This window comes from Pan paniscus, chromosome 13 (genome assembly GCF_029289425.2).
Source record: "Pan paniscus chromosome 13, NHGRI_mPanPan1-v2.0_pri, whole genome shotgun sequence".
In the NCBI taxonomy this organism is placed as follows: domain Eukaryota; kingdom Metazoa; phylum Chordata; class Mammalia; order Primates; family Hominidae; genus Pan; species Pan paniscus.
The window spans coordinates 125,715,441-125,738,321 of record NC_073262.2 but is presented as its reverse complement, the minus strand read 5'-3'; the positions used below and the strand labels follow the sequence as shown (position 1 = coordinate 125,738,321).

At 40.6% G+C, this 22,881-nt stretch overlaps 1 long non-coding RNA gene across 2 annotated transcripts in view; it reads left to right on the top strand.

The window, feature by feature from the left end:
- LOC106634532 (uncharacterized) overlaps window positions 1-21,900 on the top strand; it is a 57,934-nt gene extending 36,034 nt beyond the window's left edge. For both annotated transcript variants that reach the window (XR_008624600.1, XR_003027414.3), the window contains exons 3-5: window positions 13,337-13,451; window positions 15,398-15,485; window positions 20,371-21,900. This is a non-coding gene — a long non-coding RNA (uncharacterized LOC106634532). The remainder of the gene's footprint in view (window positions 1-13,336; window positions 13,452-15,397; window positions 15,486-20,370) is intronic.
- The last annotated feature ends 981 nt before the right edge of the window (window positions 21,901-22,881 follow it).

The following is a 22,881-nucleotide window of genomic DNA, read 5'->3' as shown; positions in this document are numbered from 1 at the left end:
CTGCTCCAAAATCTCTCAGATGCCCTCCTGTGTTAACTCCTGGAATTTAGAGGCAACTTGCTGCAGTGGAAAGTGCTCAGGCCTGTGCTGGAACTCTGAGCTCAGCACTTGCTGCAATGCACCTTGGCCATGGCCTGTCAAGTCACATTGCTGCATCTGTGAAAGGCCTTACCTGGTTAACCAGCGCATTTCTGGGAAGTGTCATGAGAGCACACACCTGAAAGTGTTTTCTAACCTCTAAAAAACCCTTAGGGGATTCTTTTTAATTCTTTCTTTGAAGTATTTATTGCAGGCACATTCCTCCAAGATTGTATTATCATCCTCCAAGCAAACACAAACACCAATTTTTTTTTAAAGAAAATTCTTATCCCATCACTGGTCTCTTGGTAAGGAAAATGAGAATACCAGGGATGGATGCAGAGTGAGGAAGTGAGGGCTAAAAACTAACAAGTTCTATTCATGAACAAGTATGACTCAGGCAGACCCTTTCTAGAAAGTGGTAGTAGATGATGGTCCTGACTTGATCCTGTCCATAGTGTTTGCTGCTGTGGCTGTCCAGATCCTCCTTACAGATGGGAACACTCACCCTCTCAGCTCCTGGTCCAAGTAAAACTTTGGAATTTCTTTTCAACAAAAGGACTCACTCCTTTGGCTGTCTCTCCCAAGGTCCTGCCCTCGCCCCAGGAGCAGCCCACATCTAATGGTATTGGAAGAGAGAAGAGGATAAGCCCTCTTACCACTAAGTGGAATAATGAAGGGCCATCTCAGCTCCTTCGCTCTGGTGGGGTTGGCTGAGGCCTCTGTTGCTGCTTCATCACAGCTCAATTTCTCCCCCAGCCCAATCCTGCTTCCCTCATTCTTACACAGATGTTGCTGCTGAGCACACACACCAATAAATTTTTTGCATGCAAATTTTGGTTTCAGGATTTGTCTCCCTGCAAACTCAACCTGAAGCACCAAGCACCATCTAAGACAGATTGGTGGTCACCTAAAGATGAACTGAATTCTCTGGGAGCCTCAATGGAACTCAAGTGACAGCATTATAAAAAGATGGAAGTGTGCTTTCTATGTTCATTTAAAAGCCAGAGAGAAATCAGAAAATGTAGTCCGTGCAGAATCTAGAAAGTTCCTGGCACATTGTAGGTGTTCAGTAGATATTTGCGGAGTGACTGAATTAAACATCTGTTCACCATATCAGTGGGTTAAAGGATAAACTAAGGTTAAACCAGAGAGCCCTAGCCAATGGCTTTTTACTTTCCTCCAAGTGCTCTTCAATCCCCCCCTCCCTCCCCCAGGGTAGTAGGTCAGAGCACAAGTCCAGGCATCAGAATCAAGTCCTGAGGGCCACACCCACTGCTGATAGAACAATTGCACCACCAACTCAGGAGCCACTTCGGACTCCAGAAAGAGCTCTTTTTCAGGAAATAAAATAATTTGAAGAAAGCTCTTTGTTTTTCCAAATAAAAGTACTAAACCTTTGTGGATGTGTTTGTTTAAATTCACAAATATAAATCTGGAGATTTAAAGGAGAGGAAGGTAGGAGAGGGAGGAGAAAACAGAGAGGAAAGGGAGAAGAGGGTTTGGGTGGTGTGTGCCTTTTCTTTTTTATTATTTGGTTTCGACAGGAAATGCGTGCGTCTAATGATTGGAAGCAGCTGTGGACTGTGACATCTGGGGCAAGATTGGAGCAGAAGTTCCTGCAGATGCAGCCCTTGAAGCAACTCCCTTAGCTCTTCCCTCTTCTACTAAAAAATTCCCCGCACACTCTGCATTTTATTCCCCTCTGGATTCCGGGCTTCTCCCTCTGAGTGGCAGCAACAATGTGTGAGTACTGGATGTGTGCAGGAGACTAATTTCACTTGGGAAAGTTCCAAAAGGAAAAGAACCTGTTTGAAGTGATAGTGCAGCTCAGGTGGGTCCTGAACAGGGTGGGAGTTTGCCAGGAAATGATCTTTCCTAGCAGTGCTGTAGCTACAGTACTCCCCTGCAGCAAGAATGAACTGTATCGGTCAGCAGAGGTGAGATTCTGCAACAGTAACAAAAGACTCAAAAATCTTAAGAGTATTTCTTCTTTTCAATGCTCCTTGGCCGTCAAGTGTCAGCCCTGGTCTGCCCTACCATTCCTGGACCTAAATGGAAGGAGCAACCCATACTAGGAACATTGTTGGGCTCACCAAAGAGGGAAGAGAGAGAGAGAGGTGTGGCCCAAGAGTGGCTCTTAAAGCTTCCATGTGGAAGTGCTGTGTGTCCCCTGTGCCCATATTTCAGTGGTCAATACAAATTACATGATGGCTTCCAAGTTCAACACGATGGGAATGGATAGTAAGCAGGGGGACTAAAAGTCACATGGCCAGCTAGAGGGGATTAGAAAACCAAGGCTAAGAATGGTCAAGTGACTGTCCCAGGGCCACCCAAATAAGAAGCAGCAGAGTGAGGACTGCCCAGGTGTCAGATCTCTGTGCCTAACAAAGTGCCTGGCCAATTACCTCTCTGCACTGAGAGAGGTATGCATTCAATAAATACTCCTCTGAATGAATTAAGTAAACAAACGAGTGAATGACTTACTGAATGACTACTGAAACTCAACTCTGCCAAGGTTTTGTCTTAGCAATGCTAATTTACAGGAAAGACCTATTGGCATAATTAAGTTGGAAAGTGCTGTTTGCAAAGTAACCCTGGAAGTGTCACCTTTCACAGCTCTCATGAGAACAAATCATCACTGGCAGCCATGTCAACACAAATAAGCCAAAGGAACCTTGTCAACACTGATGGTCTCCATTTTTATATTTAAAAAAAGGCACCAGAGAGGCTGGCCAGGCTACACTCTGAGCTGGAGCCAAAAGGCTATTGCAGTCTCCTGCATCGAGACTTTGTGTTCTTTTCCATTGTGAGCGATTGAGCTACTGTGTAATATTTCCAGCCTGTCCTTCCTGTGACAGTTCAACCAAAGTTTAGTAATTTGTAAGAAAAATCTTAAATGATACCTCTTAGGTATACAATACTCTTTAGCCACAGGCTAAACTGCCTCACCTTAACCCCAATAGAAGACAATAGAAAAATCTTACTACAGTACTGAGTAAGATGAAAATAGGAATCTGCTAAGGTAATACAAAGATAGTTCATCTTTCAGCTTATTCTGAAATGATTTGTTTACTTGAGCAATTTCAACTTTTTTTTTTTTTTTGAGACACAGTCTTGTTCTGTCACTGAGGCAGGAGTGCAGTGGCACAATCTCGGCTCATTGCAACCTCTGCCTTCCAGGTTCAAGCAATTCTGCTGCCTCAGCCTCCACAGTAGCTTGGATTACAGGTGCCTGCCACCACACTTGGCTAATTTTTGTAGTTTTAGTAGAGACGGGATTTCATCGTGTCAGCCAGACTGGTCTCGAACTCCTGACCTCAAGTTATCCACTCGCCTTGGCCTCCCAAAGTGCTGGAATTATAGGCGCAAACCACTGCACCCCACCCACAACTTTTGAAGACAGTATTAAACATTTAAAGCTTAAAATAGTAAAAATCAGATGAAAAAGTATTCTTCTACTCCCATGTGAAAGTTTCTTTTTTCTCTAAAAAAAAGAAGAGGAAGGAGGATGAGAAGTCCATTAAAATGTTTTGTATGACATATTTGATGCAGTAATGCATGACCAACAAGAAAAGAGTGGATAAAAATCTGTTACAGGAAGTGAATCAACTTTACACAACTCTTAAACTGTCCAATGATTTTTATTTAAGCATATGAAATAAACTTGACTCTCACTAACATTTTATATATGTTATGGATCAATATTATAAACTCAGTAGAGAAGCTTAGGTTTTGTAGTTTGTATGTCATCCATTGGGTCTCCCATGAAGACCTACACATAATAGGTATGTACTTATTGCAAATTAACCTGCACTAATATCCTCATCAGGGAAGTATAATTGGCAAACGTCCTTCCATTTTTGTCTATTCTTGAGGGCTCCTTTATTCATCTGAAGTCTTCTTCCAAGACCTGGGGGTGTTAACAAACACAGAAGCATTTCAATTTCATAAGTCTGACTTTCTCATTTCAGAAGCCAGTGCCAATAAACCTCTTTTTGGAAGGCAAACATCAAAGGCCCACCTTTCCAGTGCTAATTACCCAAATAGAAAGAGAAACACAATTCTTAAGTGGATAACTGTTCCCAGCAGTTAGAGATCTAATCCTGGTCTTTGGTCAGGATATGATTAGTGTGTGAGTGTTGAGATATTCTGTTTATGTATTCCATGTTTGATCTGGTGTTCAGCCATGTGCCAATAATAACAACCAAAACAGTAGCATTTGTTGTGTATCTTCTATGTGCCAAGTAATCTTCTGAGTACTTTACATGTATTAAAACATTTAATGCAGCCTCTATGTTATGTCCCATGGTTCTCAGCCTTGCCAACACATTAAAATTACACAGGGAGTTTTTAAAACAAGAAACCCATATGCCCAGGGCACACTGCCTTGACCAACAAAATCAGAATCTCTGGGAGTGGACCCAGACTTTATAAATCTTCCCCAAGTGATTTTAATGTACGGTCAAGGTAATTAAAAAGTTTGACCTAGTCTAAAAACAAGGGACAAATACAGTCATGCAGCTTTAGTTAATCACTTAAGACATGGTCTATAAGCAGAAAATCTAATAGTTCCTTCTTAAGACATGCTCTCCATCTAAGTATTCAAGTGACTAGGGACTCATTTGGTCCAACTTTGGGAGTAGCTGAGGACCAGTCTTACTTCCAAGTGCCAGGTAGAGCAAGCCCTGGATCCTAACAGCCCTCTGATGGCCCTGCATCTCATTGCCACAGGCATCTATGCAACACTCTAGGGGTGCAGCTTGTTTCTTGTTGCATTGATTTTTTAATCTTGCAACTTTACTGAATGTATTAGTTCTAAGATTATTTTTGTAAAGTCTTTAGGGTTTTCTACATATAAGATTACGTCATCTGCAAACAGAGACAACAAGCTTTGGAGAGGATGTAGAGAAACAGGAGCCTACACAGTGTTGATGGGAATGTAAATTAGCACAGCCATTATGAAAAATAGTATAGAAGCTCCTCGAAAAAAAATGGAACCAACATGTAATCCAGCTATTACATTATATTACATATAATAGCCAATTCTGGCTATACAGCCAAAGGAAAGGAAATCAGTATGTTGAAGAGATATCTGCACTCCCATGTTCACTGAAGCATTCTTCACAATAGCCAAGACATGAAATCAAACTAAGGGCCCATCAACAAATAAATGGATTAAGAAAATTGTCATATATATTCATAGTGGAATACTATTCAGCCTTAAAAAGAAAAACAAGAATCCTGCATTTGCAAAAACATGGATGAACCTGAAGGACATTGTGTGAAATTAAATAAGCCAGGCACAGAAAGACAACTACTGCATAATCTCACTGATATATGGAACCTGAAAATGTCAAACTCACAGAAGCAAAGAGTAAAATGGTGGTTACCAGAGGCTGAGGGGTGGGGAGATTTGGGGAAACAAAGAGAGAGAAGCAGGATCAGAGGGCACTGGAGGGTCATACAGCGACCTGAATTTGACACCAAGTGAAGGCAAAGGGTAAGAGTCAAAAGGAAAAAGAGAAGAGCACCAAGCTTCCACCCTCGTCCTAGTGTCTGAGGCCAGGAGTTGAAGGCATCTCTCTGTCTGCTAGTGCCAGGCACACAGTGCAACTTCAGAGGGCCCCATGGCTAGAACTGGATAGATTCTGCTAAACCCCCAAGGGTCCAATTCACTTTCCAGCCAGAATCCAGCCCAGTGGCTTTTTTTCTCAGCTGATTCAACCCTTCTTCTCATTACCCAAAGCTCCAGTACCCTTCCTACTATTCCTGCAGAGATTAATTTATCTCCAATAACCCCAGTGGGAACCAAAGCTTTCCTGTTACACACAATCAAGATGTAATTCCAAGTTATGTTTGAGTATATAGGAAGAAAGTTCAGCCATATGGACAGAAATGGCAATGATTTTAACCTGTAACTCTACCTACTAATAGCCATTGGAAGGCATCTAAAAGATGTGGATAGATTTCCTCTAAGGAGGTGCAGGCCATACCAACAAACTGCTCAACATTGCCATTTTAAAGGTATGGGAAGTAAGAGCTTGTTTCCACATACCCACCATGAGCTGAGTGAGAACAACAGGATTATGAATTGGATTCATATGTCTAAAATTGGGTCCTGCACCAAGTCCCTCGTGATGAGTAAAACTGAGAAAAAGAACCCAGAAACACATCCATGACCGCTTAATAGGATTTAAACAACTCTATCTCATTAACTTTTCAAGGGAACCCTGGCAAAGTATGAAATTTAAGCACCACTCCAGGCTGAGAACAGTTATCTGTTGTTCATGTCACTGCACCTGCCCTATACTCCAAAGACATGGGCCACAGCTGCTTCTCCCAAATGTGCCCTAGAATTTCTAAAGGGTTGGCTGGCACACAGCAGGAGGGCATTCTGGTAGTGAGGGATGCCCCTTTTGAAGCTGTGTGTGCATAGCAAGTGCCCAGTTTTTATTTAGATTGCATATTTGTTTGGAGTAGGATGGGTAGAAATTCCAACAGGGCTGAAGCCCTTCCAAGCCATATTTTTGCTCCAACGTAGGTATATCCAAAGTGAACACGAACCTCAATGGCAGAGTGAAAAGTGGCCCAATATGCTCTATCTATTGCAATGTGGGAAGCTTCTTTTTCTTGTATTTTCCTTTATTTCTGATCTTTTTTTTTTTTTGGCAAAAGTAAAAGGATAGAGAAGCATGAATAGAAAATTTTCTATAATAAGAATACTATCAAGAAAATCCCCAAATTCTTAAGTTGGTTAAATGTTGTGAAAGAGATTTATCAAGAAATTTAATCATCTTTAAGTATTTCTCAGAACAGATACACTTTCAGAGAATCAAGAGATGCTTACTTTCTTTTCTCAAAACTGTTGTGTTCCACTTAAGCATTTTCCTGAAGGGAAACTGCCCCAACCAAGGGAAGGTCACAAGTGCATGCCATCTTTGACATAAATGTGACTTGTTTGATTTCCTGAGAATGAAAAGCCACCAATCCATCTTATTAGCAACACATTTTGTGAATGATACAAGCATCTGCTTCTTGACAAGACTGGAGTGATTAATACCATCCGAGAAAGGGTTAATTGAATTACCGTCTATTTTCAAGCCATCCTGAAATAACCTTGTGGGAATTCTTTGAACCTGAGAAAAGTCACCAAATAAAGAAATTTGATGCGTAGTTCCCCTCACAAGGATAGTTTTGGCTATTTGGCAACAGGAAAGAGTTCTGGCAACAAAACCCTCTAAGGAGGACACTACCATAGTTGCCAATTAACAGAAAGTCATCTGGGAAGAATGCACTATTCAGAGAATACAGTTGGCAGAACCTGTGTGAACATATTTGCAGGTGAATTACTGTATGCAGTTGTTCAATGGTTTTGCCTCTGCTCTTTAGCAAGAAGGGAATTAGCAGACGCAGGATGTGATTACTACCTTTAATATTCAACTTGGAAAGTTTCAGCCGTATGTGCATCATCTCATGGATGTCCGCATTCAGTTTCTTAAAAGTCTTTCAAAATGAAAATACTATGTTAATTGATGTAAGACCACTACCCACCCTTTGGAGATACATCACCTGCTCCAGAAATTCCACTATGTACCCCCTCCCTGCACCCCAGGCTCCACACCTCCCTCAAAGCACACCCATGGTAACAAAGTCCTCCCTGCATCACAAATCAGATCACAGTGTGGAGGAATTTCCTGCTTAGACATCTTCTTCCATAATGGACTGGAAGCCTCTCCAGACTGGGAACTGGATTTCCTCCTTCTTCCTGTGTCTCCCTCTGGAGCACAGTGCCTGGTACAAAGCAGGTTCTCTGCAACTGGTAGCTGAGTTCAAGTGAACTGAGACCCTTGGGGACGGGATTTCCCAGTGCTTTTAAATGTGCTTTTAAATGTGCTATTTAACCCTCCTTCCTATGTGAAATAAAAGGGGACTTTTTACAGGCATTAAATTTCCTATGAGCCATTTCTCAAAACTAAAATATGTTTATATGTGTTTTCCGCTATGCTAACCCCTGGTGTTTTCCGGTCTTCAACCAGAGCTCTTCTTCAAGCTGTGACCCATTCCTTTGTTTCAAGTGTTTTAATACTTGTTTTTTTTTTTTTCCATCTCCATGGTGTTTTTCCTTCTGCAAATTATTTTTCCCTTTGGACCTCCTTCCTCCAGCAGTGTACAGGCCTGTGAAAGTAAAGTTTGAAGAGTCTTCCTGATTTTTACAGGAAGCTCTAAGAAAGAAGTAGATGAATATTATCCATGTTTAAATAGGATTCATTTGTCTGGTGTTTACCTACTATTTATTGTAGTGTTCCACTAAAATTTAATAGAAAAAGTTTCAGTGGAATACTTTGCCTTTTAATTAAAAGCCACAATTTTATCTGAATGTCAGAAATGCACTAAAGAAAATTGGCTGGAATATTTTAGGGAAGTGATTTGGAGACCTAAAAAGGTGAACTAGGTACAAAGGGGAAGATGTATGATAAACTCAAAACATACTCAAAATTTAAGTGTGCCTTACAATTGTAGATTTAAATGATTCTTAATATCATATGAACCTCATTGTGTATATAATAGGAAGTTAGAATTCAAGCCCCATGAGGGCAGGGTCTATGTCTGACTTGCTACTCTCCCTAGTACTCATCAAAGCACCTGGTGCATAGCAGCCTCAATATTTGTTAAATTAATGAATATTTCTGAGTAATTAAATAAGTGGGGTTAACAGAAGTAAGTGAGTCCAAATGGATGAAAATACTACCTATTTCCCTCATACACCTCATTATACCTCATTATAGCACTGGGAATAGAAAATTGACTCAATCCAAAATAAGTCTACCAACAATTATTCAACTAACCACTGAGATCATGCAGAAGTTGTGCATAAAATAAAGATAAAAGATTTTGCCCTTGTCCTCAAGACAATTATTCTCAAGCTATGGGCTCCATACGCACATGAAATTAACAAGAGGAAAGGCAACAGATTCCTCTGTTTCTCCATTTTAAGCAGTGAGCCAAGAAAAACTATACATAACTGTTTACCTACAGGATCTGTGATATTTTATATAATGCCTATGAGGAAAAATGACTATTTCCACAGCTTTCCGTTTAAGAAATGAAGAGAGGTGGTTGGGCTTAGGATATTAGAGATGAGAAAAGCCCCAAAATTGGAATCTCTGATTTGAAGCATTTTAGCTGTATAATCTGGAATACTACCCAGTGGTAGCAGAAGTTAATGTTTATTAGGCCTAATATGAACTTTCCACTGTTCTACTATAATATTTCCACTATTGCAAGCACTTTCCACTATTCACGCACTCCTTTAACAACCCCGTTAAACAGCTGTCATTACTGTATGATTGGCATTTTACTGATTTAGACAACTGAGGCTCAGAATGCCTAACTTGCCAAAGGTTGTGCAACCACTGAGAGGCTAGCTCAGGATCTGACCACAGGTGGCCAGATAGGAGAGCCCACCCTCAGACCACCGTGGATAGTGGTGACTATGGCTTGTGCTGATTCTCAATCAGTGATATCACTGTCATTTGGTGATTCTCAATCACTGAATCTTAGTCAGTGCTAATCAGTGCCATCCCTTTTGGAGCTCCACTGAGCCTCATAACAACTTTGGGAGGATCCTTTTGATCCTCAGTTTATTGATGAGAAAATGAAGGCTCAGGGAGGTCAGGTAACAGAAGATGTAAATTACAGTGTGTGTAGCCGGTGACTCCAAATCTGGCTTCTTTCACTATAGCATGGTGCCTCTCAAATGACAAGTATGTGTCATCACTCTGTCACAAAATGTGGGGAAGGTCTATGCTTCCAGAAAGTTTTGGTCTTCAAGATGCTTGCATGAACCAAAACAAAGAGAACCACAGTTGCGGCTTACTGAGACCTTTTTTTTAATTTATGCGAATGAAATCTCTCTGGCTACCTCTCTTGCAATGCTTGATGATCTTTGGCATCTGAGCTGCCCTATTCTTGTTCCTACAGGTTTTCTAAACACTGGTAATAAGTGTGAAGAATCTAGCAGTGTCTTGGAGCACAGCAAACATTGGTGACTACATTTTGCATCCCAATGGCTATCTTAAATGTGAAGAATTTTTGGTAATCTCCCTCAGAGGTTTTAGACATTAAGTTTTTCATCATAGAACAGGATCCATGCGGCTACTTTTTACATAATTCATATCATGAGGACCTGATAACATTCCAGTGACTCTTTGTAGTACCTCAAAAGAAATGAAGTTCCTTCTAAAATGCACTAGCCAGTCAAGAATACAATGTTCTGGTAAGGCTGCTGAAGGCTGCCATGTGATATCAAAGATTTCCAAAGAATATCTGAGTCATGAATCCTTCATTTAGTGATTTAAGATTATTATGAAGCATCTGACCCCCAATCCAAAATGTAAAACACTAATAAACTCTTTAAAATATTCAAGTTATACACAATTTATTATCTTAATATCCTCCTACTAATTATGCAGTTGTCATCATTCTCAAAATTAAATGACAGCTTCCTACAGTGCTGGGAAAAGAGGAAGTGCCTGACCTCGAGAAACTTAAACCACAGCAGGCATGATTCCTTCTACCTCAGTTTCCCTACATGAGAAGACTTCCTTAAAGGTGAAGTTTGGATTGGAAACCATATCGGACAGGTCCGGCTCCAACCAAGTCCCCAGAGAACTTCTTCTTTTTTTTTTTTTTTTTAAGGTGGAGTCTCCCTCTGTCGCCAGATTGGAGTGCAGTGGTGCAATCTCGGCTCACTGCAATCATCTCCGCCTCCCAGGTTCAAGCGATTCTCCTGCCTCAGCCTCCCAAGTAGCTGGGATTACAGGCGCATGCCACCACACCCAGCTAATTTTTGTATTTTTAGTAGAGACGGGGTTTCACCATGTTGGCCAGGATGGTCTTGATCTCCTGACCTCTTGATCCGCCTGCCTCGGCCTCCCAAAGTGCTGGGATTACAGGCATGAGCCACTGCACCCGGCCAGTCCCCAAAGAACTTCTACAAGTTCACCCCTCCACTCCCTACTCTCCAGTATGTTGGAATTATGCAGTCTTTTATTTTTAGAAATGTATGTGTAAAAGACCTCAAAGAATCTTCAGCTCCAGTCTCCTACTTTACACTGGTTTGTAATTTTTCTGGTTTTTGAAGATCCTAAGAACTTAATCTATAATTTTCTCTTGCTTATTAGGCTAGAGACTTATTATGGACTCCAATGGTCTAATAAAATGCTCTTTCCTGAAACTTAAACCCATTTCCTGTTGAATTCTATACAGCTGGAGAGTCGTGTTGACTTTTCGTGTCTGAAATAACAATCATGAAGCCTTCACTGCTTTTTCTTTTATGAGTCAACAACTGTCTTAGTTAAATTATTTCTGTACGCAAGTAACAGAAACCAGCTTTAATAAATGTTTAATAAAACTTCACAAGGAATTTATTATAAGGGGATATTACATTCTATATAAGGACAAGGATACACCTGAACCTCAGAAAAGGACTAAAACTATGAAATGAAGCAGCTCTGGAACCAAGGTGACTCTCCTATCAGTAACAAGTAGAGAGTTCAAACAGAGCCTGAAGCCAGACTCCCCAGGTTCAAGTCCCAGGTCCACCACAGGCTCTACCTTCAGAGAAGGGCCATCATCACAACCAGTCCTTCTTCCTCATGATCAAATCATGTATTCCTTTCTGAAACTCCTGAAGTTCCATTACACCTCGCTAAATGTTGCACTCTCTCAAAAGTATAGAACAAACTCTATGGGCAGAAAGAGAGAAGCTCAGTATTCTTCACCTGTAGAAGTCAATACTTTTCCTGGAATGAGAAATAGACCGTTTGTTCCTCTATCTAATATCACTACTTCTACTACATAACTGACCCACATGCTACACTCTCATTGAGCTTAGTAGAATTAAGACAATAGAGTCTTTTTAAAAATAGTTTATCTATTCATTTTGATTTTGAGGACAGTTTAGTTTGTGTCTTCAAGTAAGTGGTAGTGATTTGCCCTAACTGAATTTTACACTCTTTTAGAGGGTCTAATTTCTTCCTTTCCTATCTTTCAGACTACTATCTGGAATTCGATTACTATCTTTCAGACTCTCAGCACCCTATTATTTCAGGCCATCTGAAAACTCAACAACTACATTCTTGATGCCATTCTTCAGCTGCTAATCCATCTTCAAGGTTGATCACCCACAGCATATATGACAGATGTCATACAAAGCAGATGGCAATTGCCATCAGCACCAACCCCTTTTATCCTTTCTGCCAAAGGCTTACAAACCTTATGGTAATCTTCAATGAGTCACAGCCTTGTATAATCCCTCCCTGTAAATGTGGGCAGAACTTGTGACTTACTTCTAGCCAATAAAATATGGCAATGGTGATGAGATGTTACCCCCATGATTATGTGACATTACATGAAACACTGTTTCAGCACACTGGAGTAAGATTCTCTTGCTGGCCTTAATGAACTAAGCTGTCATGTTGCAAGGGAATCTATCAGAGGTCCACATAGCAAGGAATGGGAGTGGCCCCTAGGATCTGACAGTGTCCCCAGCCACTGTCAGCCAGCAGGAAAATGAGGACCTGAGTCCTACAACCCCAAGGAACTGAACTCGGTCAACAATCTCAAAAGCTCAGAGGAAAACTCTGGCTCCAGGAAGGAATGCAACCCAGACAGCAACTTCATTTCAGCCCCATGAGTTCCTGAGCACAGAATCCAAGTAAGCCATGTCTGGACTCCTAACTCATGGTAAATGCAAATTATAAATGAATGGTGTCTTAGGCCACTGAATTTGTGGTAATTTGTTATGCAGCAAGATAAAACTAGTGAAGCATTCATCTCCTCCCCATCCATTCCCTAACCTTCCATGACCCCTCCCTATGCTGAACACGCAATAAATCAACGCCCGCCTTAGCTGATCATTAAAACATAAGGAAGGGAGGTGATATTGACTGAGCACCCATGATCTGCCAGACACAATACAAAATCTCTTTTAATTCTATGAGGTAGGTATTGCTGACTTCGCTAATGTTTCATTTTCTTATCTGAAAACTGGGTGTCATGGACTGAATTGTATCCCCCTCCTAAAAAATTTATAGGTTGAAGCCCTAACCCTCAATGTGACTGTATTTGTGGAAAGGGCCTATAAGGAGATAACAAAGGTTGAAGGGGTCATAAAGGTTGTGCCCTAATCCAACAGGACTGATAGCCTTACAAGAAGAAGAGACACCAGAGAGCTCTCTCTTTGTGTGCACAGGGAAAAGACCATGGGAGAACACAGAGAGAAGGCATCATCTGAAGCCGAGGAGAGAGGCCTTGCCAGAAACAGACCCTGCTGGCACCTTGGTCTTGGACTTTCAGCCTCCAAAATGGTGAGAAAATAAATTTCAGTTGTGTAAACCACCCAGTCTGCAGCATTTTGTTATGGCAGCCTGAACAGACTAATACACTGGGGATAAGCATTTTGACCACAGTTACCCATTAAGACAGACATGGAGGCAAATCATGTCACCACCCTTCCCGCTTCCTGATTATCCATCTTTGTGTCAGTAGATATTAACTATGAGGGTCTATAGCATTGACTCTTTTTTCTCTACTTCCTTCTCCTCTTCATGCTCATACAATATCTTGATTATCAAGCATTGTCTTTAAGGTAGGGATAGGAAAGAGTGTTCCAATTTAATTCCAGGTAGCTCCAGCCCAACTCTGATCCTGACAGGTCGACCAAGTAATGCTGATAGGAAATGCCTTCCCTGGATTTCTCAGGCAGGCCCTCAATCTTCCCACTCTTTTAGTTGCTGTGTGATATTCTGAAATTGTTCTTTTATAATCCTAATTTTTCTCTGTGCCTCATTTTCCTCATCTGCATATTGAGGAAAATTATGGCCCCTATCTCATAATGTTGTAGTGATAATAAGTTAGTCTAAACAAAGGATTTAGCACTCTCACTGGTACACCAAATGCACTTTGTAGGTGTTAGCTGCTCTTCTCATTTTCAATGGAACAGAACATTTTATTTCTAAGCAGCTCCAGTGAAATACTTCATTGCCTCAGACAAAGAGCTATAGCAATATCCCTTCCTATTTGGTAATCATCCTAAACTGTCTGTGGGGTTTCACATCTTCTTGTCACAAAACCATCCACCAAAACACTACTATGCATTCACACTGGTAATCTAGTGGGTCACAACTTTGGTATCCTATAAACCCAGTTAGACTCTCCCCAATTCCCTACGCCCCTCCCCAGCCCCTTCCAGGGAGGCAGTTTCCTTGTAACTCTTGCATTTCTGAGTGTCCTGGGAGCATAGCACTAACTGTGTTTTCACCCTGGACTATCTTTTGAAGGATGTCTGTATAGTAAGCAGCATTGCAAGATAGAGATAGTGACAGCCTCCAGAGTAAAGGGAAGATTTGCCTACTGCCCAGCATAGAAAAGATGATGTCTCTTTCCAGAGAAAAGGGGAGGTTTGCTAGCAGCCCTAAGATTCAGGTTCCCTGAGCCAAGGGTTCCTCAGGTGTGAGGTCAGCCCACTGAATGCACAGCATTCACCTGGGTCCCTCCACATCAACCCCATAAGACATGGAGGGGCAGGTGACCAATATAAACATGATGTTTATGCTTCTTGCTCTGCCATGAGTGAAAAATAACATCTTTTGTCTCTGACATAGGAGTCTCATGTCTTCTGCCATCATCCCCAGGGCTGGCAGACAAACTTGTTAACTTGTAAATGGACTAAAATCTCAGATCCTTCACATTCCTTAACACCCTGTCAAGAACAAACCAGCAAAACAGACACATATATAATTCTTCCAGCTCCACCCTGGCACCCTATATCCCCTGAAGGCTATTAGGAACAACATTGGGATGCAATAGTCCAGGGTGTAAAATGTGATAACTCACTCAGAAAAAACAAAGAAGCCTGGCCAGTGTGGCGAAACCCCGTCTTGACTAAAAACAAAAAAACAAAAACAACAACAACAACAACAAAAAAAATAGCTGGGTGTGGTGGTGCATGCCTGTACTCAGCAGGCTGAGGTGGGAGAATCACTGAACTCGGGAGGTGGACATTGCAGTGAGCTGAGATTGCGCCACTGTACTCCAGCCTAGGTGACAGAATGAGACCCTATCTCAAAAAAAAAAAAAAAAAAGAAGAAGAAGAAGAAAAAAGAACAAGCAAAGAGCTGTTGAGAATTAGGCAGCTTTTTGCTTGTAGGCCCCTTGAAACTACCTCCACTGGTTTTTGAGTGAAGGACATAGGGTTGCAATTTTGTGTAATGTCTTCCACTATTAACACATGGGTACTTCTGTGTTCTTTCAGATTCTTCAGGAGCTTTTCCCTGGTTTTTAAGAAACTTCCCAATTAAGGAGTACCTAAACCAATGTATACCAACAACTAAATTATCCTGGTAAGCAACTCATCATTGATGATATCAAACACTCAGCTTTTTAAAGTTTTCTTAACTACTAGCCACTTCTAGCCATTCTAGCATGACTGTATTTTCATTTAATGAATCAAGATGCCTTTAGCTCAGGTAACAAAAACCATCGTTCAAACCATCTTAAACAAAAGATGAATTTATTCTCTCTCTCTTTTTATCTCTCTCTCTCTCTCTCTCTCACACACACAAACACACATACAGTCCCGAATTCAGCTAAGATGGGCTTCAGATGTGCTGTATCAGGACTCTTGCTCTATTTCTCTGTAATTCTTGTGGCTCAGCCCTTGTTCCACTATAAAAAATGGCTACAGAAACTTAAAGCATCATATACAGTTAACTTTATATCCAGAGAAGAAAGAGGATTTTTGTTTCAGGAGAAGAAAAGTTTCCCAGCCACATGTAATATACTTCTTAACATCCCACAGTCCAGAATCTAGGCCCTCCCCACCCCATTTTTAAACTAATCACCGGCAAGTGGAACAGGCGGCTTTTGGTTCAGACTCCTCATCATTTTACATGTGATACATTCTAGTTTTAGGAGAAAAAAAAAGCATAAAAATTGAAATTGAAGGTTGATTCTAAGAATGCTATGATTTTGTCTGGGGAGTAGTAACATTCTGTACTATTCCTGTTGTTCATACCACAATTATTTCATCCATTCATCCAGCCACCAAACCATCTCTCCATTCATCCAAGAAGTATTTATTGAGTGTCAAGCAGATGCCAGGCATTGTTTTAACTGCTGAGATACACGAGTGAACAAAACAAAGTCCCTGCTCTTATGGAGCATACATTGTGCTTTGCATCAAGCTATTGGATCCTGTGTCAGTGTTTTTCCAGAGAAAGAGACCCATAGGGGGCTGGGGAGGGTACCGGTTAATTTTAAGGAATTGGCTCACATAGTTGTGAGGTCTGGCAAGTCTGAAATCTGTAGGGCAGTCCAGCAGGCTGGAAACTCAGCAGTAGTTGATGGTGCAGTATTAAGGCAGAATGTCTTCTTATCCAGGAAACCTCACTTTTTGCTTTTAAGGCCTTCAACTGATTAGATGACACTACATTATCAAGGGTGATTTCCTTTACTTAGAGCCGACTGAGTGTAGATGCCATCCACATCTACAAGATACCTTCATAGCAACCCCTAGAGTAGTGTCTGATTAAATAACTGGATACTATAGTCTAGCCAAGTTGACACATCAAACTAAGCATCATAGATGTCTTGCTTACCTTTTCAACTCCACTGCCAGTTTCTGGGGAAAATGATGGTATCCTATACCTGTCTATCTACAACCCCTACAGAGCTTCACGCAGTGCCTTGTGGCTAGTAGATGTCCAAGATCCATGCTATTGCATTACTTAACCTCAGTGTTACGACACATGCTATGTCTGCATGTCTTTGAATGAGAAGGGAAGTTCAAATCAAAGAGGATCACCCAGAGCTGAAGCAAGATCATGAATCATAAAATAAAAGGGACAACCTCCTCATTCACTCGGCCCAATCTGAAGACTCTGCCCTTCTTTCAAGCCACACACCCTATCTTCACTGTAGAGTGCATCCCAGACCATCACACCAATGTCAAGGAATGACATTCCTCTAAAAATGCTACTAAGTACACCATGTGCCTTTTTTAGGAAATGAACTTAAGCCTAGGGCTTAAGAGACTTCATTTTTTCCATCTGACTTGAATCTTTCCTGGGGCCATTTGGTCTGCTTCTTTCCGTAGAGCAGATGTTTCCCAGTGAGATTGCACAGGGAGCCCTGATCCGGAGCCAGCCCTCTGATCTGCATGTGTCTCCACTGACCACCCAAGGGGTGCCAGGCAAACTGTGGCCTCTGTGACTGAAAATCTGGCATTTCCAAGCATTCCATACACCTGATATCTTACCATACCACACCCCCCATCCCATCCTTAAAGGGAAATATACTTGCAAATGTTCTGTTCGTATGCAGATGCCTGATCCTAAGGTATTTTGTATAAATTGTTTTCTCCATTGTGTAAATGTAACCACATTCTCCAGGCTTGACCCTCTACTTCAAAATCAAGAAAAGATGAAAGTTAATAAATGAATGGATCACCTACTCTAAGCCAGGCACTGATTGAGGCATGTACACATTGTTAATCGTATAATGAAGTATATGTTGTTATATATATGACACGAATGAGGAAATTGAAGCCAACTGTCATTTGGAACACAGATTGCAGTTCAAAGAAAAAGGCAAAGCTAATTAAGTTTGGCCACAAACCTTGCTTCCCTTTATGACTACACAAACTCACCTGAGATAACTGTTTGCAGTTACCAGTTGAACAGCATATAATGCAGTTTAACTTGAAGTGTTCTAAAATATCCAGACTTTTCCAAAGGAAATAAGGTATTGAGTTTTGTTTTGTTTTGTTATTTTCTTAAGAGGGAGGTGTGAAGTATGTGCCGAGTGGAAAATGAATATAAACATTTTACATAAAACAGTTTTCTGAAAGTATATTAATCTGGATATGGACTTCTTGACATGTTTTTCTTTTTTCTTTTTTTTTTTTTTTTTTTTTTTGAGACGGAGTTTTGCTCTTGTTGCCCAGGCTGGAGTGCAATGGCACGATCTCAGCTCACTGCAACCTCCGCCTCCCAGGTTCAAGCAATTCTCCTGCCTCAGCCTCCTAAGTAGCTGGGATTACAGGTGCCGGCCACCACACCTGGCTAATTTTGTATTTTTAGTAGAGACGGGGTTTCTCCATGTTGAGACTGGTCTTGAACTCCTGACCTCAGGTGATCCACCCGCCTCGGCCTCCCAAAGTGCTGGGATTACAGGCATGAGCCACCACGCCCGGCCTCTTGACATGTTTTTCAAAGCCCATTTTTCTTACAATGAATTGTCAAGCATGACCCCATGGCTCAACACAAAGGTCCTGCAAAATAGGGATTACATTAGTTAACCAGTGAAATACACACCTGTTCCTTACTGTGTTTTCCATGAAGGTTTTTTTCACTTGGTTACTTCATACCACAGAAAAATCCTCTCACTCACAAGTCAGGAAAGGAAATCGATTAGAGCCAGAAAAAGTTCTGTTGATGGGAGCTACCCAGAGGTTATCGAGAGTTACAGTGGTTTCCCGGTGAACTCAAGAATCACCCACTTTGGTGCCACAGGCTAACAGCTGACAAGAGCTTCCCTGACCTTTGCTCCCCTTGCCCTCCCAACCAATGAATAAGCCTCTCGTTTCTTTATATTAAAACGTTTCATAATTGAAGGAGGAGAAAAAGTCAATCAACAGGCTCCTCATCAGTGAATCATTGAATAAATGGGTGGATGGATGGATGGATGGATGGATGGATGGATCAACAGATGGATAAAATTCTGAGGTCATGGAGGATATAAAAAGTCATGGGGTAGTGCAAATAACACCATCAAGAAAGTAAAAAGGCAACTTACAAAATGAAAGAAATTGTTTGCAAATCACGTATCTAATAAAGGACTTGTATTCAAAGTAAACACAGACATCCTAAAACTCAATAATAAAATAATAAACAACCCAATTAAAAATGGGCAAATGATCTGACTAGACCTTTCTCCAAAGGAGACATACAGATGACTAGCAGCACATAAAAAGATACTCAACATCCTTGGCCAGCAAGGAAACCAGAATCAGTACCACTTCACATCCACAAGGATGGCTGTAATCAATTAGACAGAGGGTAAGGGTTGGTGAGGATGTAAAAAAAAATTCAAACCATCATATATTGCTAATGGTAATGTAAAACAGTGCAGCCACTTTGGAAAACAGTTTAGCTCTTCCTTAAAAGGTTAAACACAGTTACCACATGACCCAGCAATTTTACTCGTTAATACTTACCCAAGAGAAGTGATCACATACATCCACACAGAAACTTACACATGAATGTTCACAGCAATAATATTTGTAATAGCCAAACATTGAAGCAACCCAAATGTTCATCAGTTGGTAAATGGATAAACAACTGTAGCATATACATGTAATGGAATATTATTTGACAATAAAAGGAAATGAAGTATTAATACATGCTACAACACGGATGAACCTCGAAAACATTATGCTAAGTCAAAGCAGCTGGTCATAAGAAGCACACATATTGTAGGATTCCATATATGTGAAATATCCAGAATAAGTCAATCTATAGAGGCATAAAGTAAGTTAGTGGTTATCTAGAGCTTGGGGCAGCAGATTTGGAGGGAAAGGGGACTGAATAGGTACAAGGTGTCTATTTTAGGGCGATGAAATTATTCTAAGATTAGTTATGGTGATGGTGCACAACTCTATAAATATACTAAAAAGCACCGAATGGTACACTTTAAACAGGTGATTATATGATATATCAATTATATCTCAATAAAGTTGTTTTTTATAAAAGTCATTTATCAGAAATGAAGATAGCCCAAATTTTAAAATACCACGAGATTTCATCCTGATGATCTAAATGGAATTTTTCAGAGAGTAGAATGAATCACACTTAGTTTAACTTTTTTGGTTCTTTTTTTTTTTTTTTTTTTTGAGACAGGGTCTCACTCTGTTGCTATTTTTTAACAGTTTTTCAATGAAAAGTTAGTCACCTTCATTCTCAATACCAAAACCTGCAGAAGAATAATATGGTAGTATCTTATACTAACCAGTTCATCAATGGATTTTATAGTAGTGCATTCATCTTAGCTACCACCGTTCCTATTACTTAATATTTTAATCACCTCACATTCCTCTTAAAAATACAAATATTTAAAAGAAAAATGTATTTTCCTATTATAGTTAGAAAACCAGTTTTACTTGCCATAAATAAAAGATGAATGCTAAAATAAGTATAATGAAAACAAATCAATATTTTTTAATCCTAGCAAGACAGCGTTGCTACCAGAAGACTCTGAGACCTGCTATCTTTTTTTGTTTAAAGGAAAGACTATATTACAGAGGTATTAAAATCTAGTGCAGCAGAAGGAATGACACTATCAAAGAATGTGAAACAACTAAAAAGGAAATAATCTGTGCAAGTAAATGTTAACACTGTATCTGTGGACCACCCGAAACCACCTGTTGACCGTCTACCTAACAGTCTGAAGAAGGCATTACTGGTTAGAGGGTGTCTTTTCTCTAAGTGGCAACTCCAGAACAAGATGTCTTCCAACTTGTGACTCCACCAGACTCCTCTGTATCTAACTGGAGGAGAAATCATGAAGAAGGCACACACGCTTCTCAAAAATATGACTTAGAATCCACTCACATCACATCCGCTCATGTTCCATTGGTGAGAATTAATCATGTGGTCACTGCTGGATGCAAGCGGAGCCAAGGAATGTGGTCTCTGGCTGGACTGCCATTTCCTAAGAAAGCCCTAATCCATGGAAGGAGAAGCCGGAATTGTACTAGGCAGCTCTCTTGGCCACAACCCAGGCTAACCCAGGGATTCTGGAAAGATAAGTCATTATCTACACCTGAGATGACTCTTGCATTCTGAAAAAGCGAATCTGAGAAAATAGTTGTATTCCATGGGAGACTACTTAAAACTAAATGAAAAAAATAACCACTTAAACCAAGCATGTAATTATAGATTCATAGATTTGAAAGAGATTATCTATCACACAGAAATATTCCACCTAGAACAAATGCTCAAAGAGGTGGCACCGTGTCACGTCCCTTCTGAGATGCAGTTAGATTGACCTCCGCGGGTTTCATCATCATGTTGGTCTGTCCCTCTCTCCCTCACCACCTGCAGCAAAACCAATTTGTGGTTCCACCGAAGCAGAGAAAAATCAAGAACCACAGGCTGCCTCACTTAGTGGTAAACCGTAAAAGGCCTCAGAAACCATTGCTTCTAAATCAATATAAAAGCTTTTCTACACTTCCATTACCCTCAGGAAATTGAACTTGGTGGAGAGCTCTTCCATTTAATGAAATTTACCCCTTTTGCAACCAAAACTTGTTTTTGTAAATTAAGACACATGGAACACTTTCTAGAATGTGTTATATACTTCCATACCTTTTAAAACAGCAAACAGTGGACCAGCATGCAGTGTTTTCCTGATGATACAGGGCTTACCAACAACAGTCACATGATACAGGTTCTTTTTGGCCTCACGCTGAATAACTTGGACTGTTATGGATTTGGAATCCTTGTGGCTTCTCTGATTCTGCCCATGTTAGGCTGCCTCATTGCTCCTCACTTCTGGGTCCTGCTTGGTGTGGCTACTTCTTGCCTTATAACACTCCCTATCTGCTGCGGGTTTGAAAACCAAATAGCAAAACTACTGAGGGCATTTGACTCTTACTTTACACACAACTCTAAATAAAAGACGTGCTTCTGAGTCCATCTCAGAATCTTCAGCATATATTATGTGACACTTTGTTTCTTCAGAGTTTCCTTGTGCTCACTTCCCAGTTTTCTTTGCTCCGCGTAGGTGAAGCTGTTGGACAACTGAGTTCCAAATGAATTATGTGGTTAGTTACAATACTCTCATCATCTATTAGTGAGGATTTGCATTTGCAGGTGACCCAAGACCAAATCAAACTGGCTTAAGCTCATAGAGTTGAGAAATCCATCACTTCAGGCACAGCCAGGTCCAGGTATTCAAGCAATATTGTCAAAGTGTCATTTCTCAACATCGTGGGCTCTACCATGTTGCCTTTGGTCTAGGCAAAGGTGGTCACTAGCATCGATGGCCTTTTATTCTACCAGCTTAGCAATTACAACAAAAACTGAGTATCTTTTCTTCTGTAGTCAAGCAAAAATCTCGGCACTGATCTTTATTAGCCTAAATTGGATCACATAACATGAACCAATTACAGTGACCAAATGGGGTTAAAGTTTATGGAAGGTGATTGTTTTGGATTAGTCTTCTGCACTAGGCCCCAGCAGACCAGACGAAACCAGAATGGAGTCACTTGTGCTAACTGCCACGTAAGAAAAACGAACTTTGAAATGGGCTGGTTTTCAACTAAAAAAAAAACAATTGGAGATTCTAGTCAACCTGAGTCAGTGTAATAAGGAAGTTCGCTCTGCTTTAACCCTACAAGGGAAGTAACTTTGAAACAACCAGTCCTCTTTTTGATACCTGTTTCTGCTTTTCTTCACCCCTTTTCTGTCTGTAAAGCCAACCTCCTCTGCTCAGCTCATCAGAACACTAATTCTATTTTATAAGATGATATGTTGCCCCCAGTGCTAGAATCACAAATAAAAACCAATTAAGATTTTTAAAGTAAACATGTTGTAATTTTGCCTTTTGACAATGGCCAAGCTTTGACCATGCACTCAACCTTGGAGTTCAAGCCAACCAAAACTACACAGATTGAGAAAAGGTAAAGTTAAGGTTAATTCCTTAAGATGAAATCAAAGTGCCATTAGCAAAGGAAGA